Source organism: Mchenga conophoros, linkage group LG3 (genome assembly GCF_057382185.1).
Source record: "Mchenga conophoros isolate Kocher_MC1m ecotype Shallow Benthic linkage group LG3, M_conophoros_male_GT1.1, whole genome shotgun sequence".
NCBI lineage: Eukaryota > Metazoa > Chordata > Actinopteri > Cichliformes > Cichlidae > Mchenga > Mchenga conophoros.
This window is the reverse complement of record NC_140528.1, coordinates 61,627,651-61,633,889: the sequence shown is the minus strand read 5'-3', so window position 1 is coordinate 61,633,889 and position 6,239 is coordinate 61,627,651. Positions and strand designations below refer to the sequence as shown.

The 6,239-nt window shown below is 37.9% G+C and overlaps 1 long non-coding RNA gene across 1 annotated transcript; it reads right to left on the bottom strand.

Moving 5' to 3' along the window:
- Positions 1–1,866: 1,866 nt before the first annotated feature.
- On the bottom strand, positions 1,867–2,188 carry LOC146579891 (uncharacterized). Its single transcript, XR_014890881.1, has 2 exons — positions 2,046–2,188; positions 1,867–1,898 (listed from the first exon to the last, which is right to left on the bottom strand). It is a non-coding gene; the product is annotated as an uncharacterized LOC146579891 (long non-coding RNA).
- Between the last annotated feature and the right edge of the window lie 4,051 nt (positions 2,189–6,239).

The window sequence follows — 6,239 nt, the reverse complement described above, 5'->3', positions numbered from 1 at the left end:
TGCCTTCAGATTGACAGTTTCATGTAAGCTGGTCTATGAATCAAACTGAAGTTTCCTGTTTTAAGACATCAAAAAACAATTCAGACCCTCCAAGAGACTCACTGTGCAAACAGACTCACAACTGAGTGCACTGTGACTCTACAATGATTTATTTAAAAGGGAATGTAAAGAGAGGAAACTTTTAAGAAAAAAAATAATAAATCAGGTACGTCTGTTGTGTAGTTTTGAGCTAAGACAGATTGCCTGTGTGAGATTATAACCTTGTGTTTGGTGCCAGTCAGAGTCAGATTCACACTGAGAGCAGAAAGCACAATCACAGCAGTGATACCAGCAGTTCTTCAGTCTGTTTGTCTTTCAGTGCAATTACATTAAAACCACCAGGACACAGTTTATGAAATTTGGGGGATCAAAGCCAAAGAAAGAAGCCATTTGATTTCACTGTGTGTAGCCGGTCTGGCCTCACACTGTTGCTGCAAACTGTGTTGTGTCAACGAGGAGATGAGTCAACTGTTGCTTTGCCTGCTGAGTTTATTCTCCAACACTGTTTAAATAAAAATCAATTCAGTTCAGCAACTTTATGTGATTGGGCTTCTACATGCACAGCTTTAAAAGAAACAGTGTCTTTGAATACAGCAACCAAGATTTGAACCATTTTAGCACTTTTACTGTGCTTAACCTCTGTAACAGGATCATTCGCATAATCTCATCTCTCCTCAGCAGGGCCTCCTTCAAAACTACAGGAAGTGTAGTCAAAGGTTATAAAAGGTTATAAAACTTTGACTACATTTCTCGCAAAAGTCCGTCTTAATTTTTTTTCCTCCCATGTCCCCTGCGGGGCTCCGTACAATACCGTTGTTGGAACTCTTTGTCCCTCCTTCAAGGCCACCTGGGTCCACTGGAGACTGCTGAGCTTAACCGGGCATAGTGACACTTTCTCTCAGCTGAACATGAGATACACACACATGCACACACACACACATGCACACACACACACGCACCCATGCACACATATGCACACACACACACACACGCACACAGTTTTTTTTCTTGTTCTCTGGCTCTTTACGAAGGTGGTCGCACTCTCTCCCTCTCTCGACTTGCCCATTGTGTTGTACATTTCAGTGTTTTTCCATAATGCTGTCCATTTCACTGCAGGGCAACTTGCATGTGACAAATAAAGGCTTTCTTGATTCTTGATTCTTGACATATGCGTGTAACTGACACAGACACACACAAACTGCTCTCCTAGTGGAACGCAGTCTGAGTCGAGTCCTTTTTTTCTCCTCCTGTCCCCGATGTTGTATATTTTCATTGCCTTTCTTAAATGCTACCTATTCTGACCTGTAATGTGATGTTTGTATAATATATGTAAGGTGGGAAGGGTCCATTTTCACTGCAGGCAACTGGAAGTGACAAATATGGGCTTCATTCATTTGTTCATAAACACGGAGTCACCAGACCATGACAAATTACTTTTTAAATACTGCAAAGAAAATATAAAAGTTTTACAGTGTTGATAAAAACGAGTTTAAAGTTTATTTTATCTTGTCATCAAGATTTGGTCATGTTCACCATTTCCATCTAGTTTTTTAAATTATTTATATTCAATAATTTATTTGTTTGTTCTTTTTCTAAACTGAATTGCAGATAAACCAAAGGCCAAACTGAGAGCTGATAACACAGCTGTTCCAGTAGGGGGCAGTGTGACCCTGACCTGCTCTGTGAGCCCATCATCATCATCTGGATGGAAATATTACTGGTACTGTACTGTTGCACCCAATGTGACCCAGTGTCCTATATTGAGATTCACAGCCAGCTAAACTCTCTCTTGCATCACTTCCTCCAAGGAACAGGCACGTGTTGTATTTGGACAGGATTTAATGCAAAAAAGTGTGAAACTGAAATGATACAGAATACAGAAATGTCACATAAACATTAGCTTGGGTTGAACTTAAGTGGACATATAAAACACATCAAAAGTTTCCAAATCACTTCAATAATGTCATATACCCTCTCTTAAAGGTAAACACAATTAAGAAACTTACTCATATTGCCACTCAAAGGGATTTAACGGAGTGGATGGCTTTGGATCGGAGGAAAACACACCATGTCTTGCTTCACTCATGAGCAAACACTTCCTATCACACTTCTTTTAGTGACTAATTGGCTCAACATAGCAAACTGTGCAAACCTGCGCCCCCTATAGGCCTGGAGAAATAACATACAAACAGTTCCAGTACAGGTACAGAGATGATACCACAGTGGATGTTGTCTCCCCATCAAATGGACAAATCAATGTCTCACAGGAAGGACTCTACATGTGCAGAGGAGGAAGAGGAAACCCAGTTTACTACACAGAGGACAGCCAAGAAGTTCAGATTAACACAACTGGTTAGTTTAGATTCAGCAATGTTGAATAGATTGATGATTGAGGGTTACTATGAAGGTCAAACAGCATTATATCTCATGGTAACCTCTTTGGCATTGTAATAATGTTCATATTGGAAATGGTTGAACATAAATAGTCATGTAAAATGTGGAGTCTAGAGAATCAGTGTCAGGAATGTGATCCAAGGAGAGGAGACTAGGTGGGATTATGAATGTGAAACAATCATTTTCAGCAAATCTCCAAATCAACATAAATTCACAATTAGTTCTGTAACAATTCTACAAGTAAGACTGCAAGTAGTGCAGAACAGGAGTCACAACATGAAACCACAGAGCAGAGTCATGCTGACAGTTTCTGACAGGAAACAGAAAATCTCAATGTAAACATCAGTTTTTGTTTCGTTATATTAAGATTTCAGATCCAAAATCTGACATTTTCTAGTTTCAGGTTTTGGATGTGAAAGAAGTTCATTTATCGTTCCGTTCATCGTCGGACTTGTTAGTGGAATTATTGCCGTGCTGCTGCTGATGTGTTGCTATAAACAGATAAAGGGTGAGAGACTTTCTGTTTGACTTTTTAAAGGAAAAATAATTTATTTTGATGCTGTGACACTTTTAAACAAACTGATGTAATAATCTTTGTGCTTTTTACAGAACCCTGTTGTAACAGGTTGGTGCAGCAGTTTATTTTCATTTATATAACTTCAAATGAAGCTAACTTTGAATTATTCCTCATTAAATTTTCATTATTTGTTTCAGTCTCACTCAGTCTCAGAGCACCAATCAAAGCTCTGCTTCACAACAAACATCCAACCAGAATGAATCTCAGGTTTACTCCTCTCTTCTTCATGGTGAGACCAGAAATTATTACTTTTTTCTTTCTCTTTAGAAAAAAAAACATCCCTTATTAAACAAAAACAAAAATAAATATTTTTTTTTCTTTCTTATTTTCAATGACTTGTAGGTGATCTTTCAGTCTATGAATCAATCAGAGGCTCTGGAAACACTGGAAGTGGTACAAACAGTATAAACTTTGATAATAGCAGAGCTGTAAGAAATGTAAATATTTATTCTGACTGATCAAACTTCATTATTTCAGCAGATGAATACAACAACGTCACATCTGGATTTCAGCTTGAAGGTCTTGATAAGAGGAGTGAGTACAAGAAACATGAAATGTAATAATTGGTCGAATGTTTTTGTAACTTGTGTAATTTTAGAGGAAGACAGTCTCCATGTTATTAACTACAATAATCCATCATCACAACAGGCAGACATGATGGCACAGAGGAGAGCTCTGACTACAATAATGTGAATCCTGAATCAGCCTCATGTACAAATGTGAACTCTACACACACTGAATCATTAGTAATCAGATTACATGTGCAGTAAAATGTGTGACATCATTGTTAAAGTTTCAAAGTTTTGTGGAGCTGATGAGCAGAATCACGACTGGTTTTAGTTATGTTGTGTTTCTGTTGTGGTGTCTGAATAAAATAGCGAGCCTCTTAAATTTGCAGTTCTGTGTGATTAAAGAATGAAAGTGTAAATTAAAGGTCAGAAAGCATCATCACATCTCTGGCACCATTTTGCAACAAATGCATGTTCAAATACATTTTTACCTGTATTTAACTTTTAACCCAAATACCTATGTATTCTGATTGTTTTAACCACCATACCAGTGCTTGGTCTTAAACCAGTTTAGCTTAGTAGCTCACAAATACATGAAAGAGGCATGTGTATGCTGGCAGGGCAGGCTTAGCTTTAGCTTTAACATTCTCAAAATCACTTTTTAGAACCAGTAAACAGTCATTCTTCACTGCCAACAGCATATTAACATTCATATTCACAATATCAGGATACAACAGGGAGCTTATTCAGCTAAACGTCCTGAAACAAGTGCAAAATAAAACCAAAATGGCGCCCGCGGCTGGCTAGGCTTCGACATTTTTCCAGTCCTTCTACTTCATAAAACGTAACAAATAACAGGGTTTACCCACTGATTTATACCCCCACATTTAGCTGTGTTTCTTATCAATATTTTACAATGTTTTAATATAGTTTTACCGCAAAACAGGGAAATGATGAGACAGAGGCTGTATCCCAATTCAGGGTCTGCAGCCTCAAAAGCTGCATTTTAAGGCTAATTACGTCACAGCGACGCAACAAAGGCTGTCCCAATTCAAAAGCTGCTCGAAATGCAGCCCTCAAATGCGTCCTTCATTTCCCTGAATTTTAAGGATGTGGCTGTCACTACCCGATCCGTACCAGAAACCCGATTGGTACCCGGCATGCGCGAAAGGTGTCTACTTCCGGTCGAAGCGTTTTACGATAGTTACAGGTCAGAGTATCTGTTAAGATGTTAAGAATAATAAGTATCTCTTAAAATGTTTGCAATAATCAATCATTTCAATATAATGTAGACAAAAATGAAAAATAAAAAGATAGTTATGGATCAGGACTCACCGATCCTTACTGCGCATGTGCAAAGTACTCCCCAGTGTACGAGGATACTGCCACCTGCTGACCGAGTGAATGAACCCTATTGTAAACAGAATTAGCGTCATTACAAATGTGTGTTAAATTTGATTTAGTGATAGTCGAGTGTGTTTAATGCCTGTCTGTGTGGAGAGGATTGATTGGAATAGTGATGATGATGTCTGCTATCACTGTCAATTGTCAGTAAACACTTCATCTGGCTGATGAATCTTCACGTGACATGTTACAAAGTCTGTATTACTAACTCTGTAATTAGGCGCCATTCTTCTTATTTTACGGCGCTGTTGTTCAATCAGGGAACGCCCTCTGTTGAGGAGAAAAGCATAAATTTGTTTATATACGAATTATCCATTGTTTAACCCTTTAAAGCTGGTCGGAGCGGACACGCTCCATTTTGCATAACTATTTTTAAATCCCGGTAGCACTGCAACCACATAAGCTAGCGCAATAATTTTTTTTGCATATGAAACCGGAGGAGTTGTACTTACATCTGATGCCATCAGCTTCCTTCCACATAAAGCTTTGCAAAAACTGCATAAAAAGCACTTGCAGGAACAAAAACATAATATTCCAGAAACACGCTTTGCCGATCCAATCAGCTGTTCGTAACACTTCCTACGTCGATCAGCGTGAACTATCACATGACCGCATGACCTGCCCGAAACCGGAAGTGACGTCATTTTGCGGAAATGTAGTTTTTTACCATCGTGGCCTTATGAGCCTATACTTGTGTTTTTAAAAGTTATGTTTGACTTTATGACTTTCTGCGTCGTTTCTGGGATGCTTAGGACTCATATTGCACTGCTGGAAATATTTTATTTTGATGCATATGCTGTTATTTTGAAAATTTGCACTATAATATATTTTTTCGTTTTTCCTGCAGTATATGAAAATTGGTGTATCTCAAAAATAAAACTATGAAGACACTTAAAATAATTTTCCTTTGGTGGGAAACTAGTTTGTGCAACTTTTTTGTATTTACAGTTTTGAGGGATAAGCCTCTTAAATTTCGTTAAAAAATCAAAAACGATTTTCAATTATTTTGTAGTTTATTGCACTTTTTTGCAATTTATGTAATTACTATGCACTTAATGCAGACATATTATTAAAATTTGGGCTATAATGCTTGTATTGATGTATAGCAACTTGAAATGCTCCAAAAAATGGCTCTACAACATAAAAATATGCTATAAGCCCTGGCGGACGTGGTTCTATGGTAGGTCTTAAAGGGTTAAAAATTAAGTAAATTAAGTGTTTAAGTTCATCTCTGAATGTTTGTAAAGCATTCCTATGTTAAGCTTAACAACCGATATGTGGAGCGCCGACGTCTGTTCGTTTTCATGGCCTGACTC